The sequence below is a fragment of the Pseudophryne corroboree genome, chromosome 10, assembly GCF_028390025.1.
Source record: "Pseudophryne corroboree isolate aPseCor3 chromosome 10, aPseCor3.hap2, whole genome shotgun sequence".
NCBI classification, from domain to species: domain Eukaryota; kingdom Metazoa; phylum Chordata; class Amphibia; order Anura; family Myobatrachidae; genus Pseudophryne; species Pseudophryne corroboree.
Window position 1 is genome coordinate 230,892,422 of NC_086453.1, and position 547 is coordinate 230,892,968.

At 43.7% G+C, this 547-nt stretch overlaps 1 pseudogene; it reads left to right on the forward strand.

Moving 5' to 3' along the window:
• The first annotated feature begins 201 nt into the window (after positions 1 to 201).
• Positions 202 to 320, forward strand: LOC134968335 (5S ribosomal RNA; annotated as a pseudogene).
• The last annotated feature ends 227 nt before the right edge of the window (positions 321 to 547 follow it).

Here is a 547-nt window from a genome sequence, read left to right on the forward strand (position 1 = left end):
ACTGTCTATAGATCACTATCCTCGTGGACTCTCATTTACGATTCCTGGTACATTGCACCACATGAGTGGGAATATTGGATCAGGTCTAACGTGGAAAGCAGATCCACCTTTTTACTCCATCTTTCCTCAATCCTCTTCCTGTCGGCTCTGATTTTCAATATTCTTAAATAGGTGCACTCTCATTGATGTTCACATAAAATTCTCTACTACCATACCACGCTGCCAACGCCCGATCTCGTCTGATCTTGGAAGCTAAACAGCGTTGGGCCAAGTCAGTACCAGGAAGGGGGACCACCTGCGAATACCTGGTGTTGTAGAGTGGGATTTTTTCCTCACCTATGTGGTAGCAACACCAACAGCAGTATCACCACTTGTTTTCTTTACTCTGCAATCTCCAGACCTTTGGTCACGGGCACCATCTACATGAGGTGCCATATTTACCTCTACCGTTATTACTGTCTCAAATCCAGATAGGAGCATGTCCATTTTTCTTGTATTATACTCAGAGGAATGACTTCTGATCATTTCTCTAATTCTACTTAAGCCA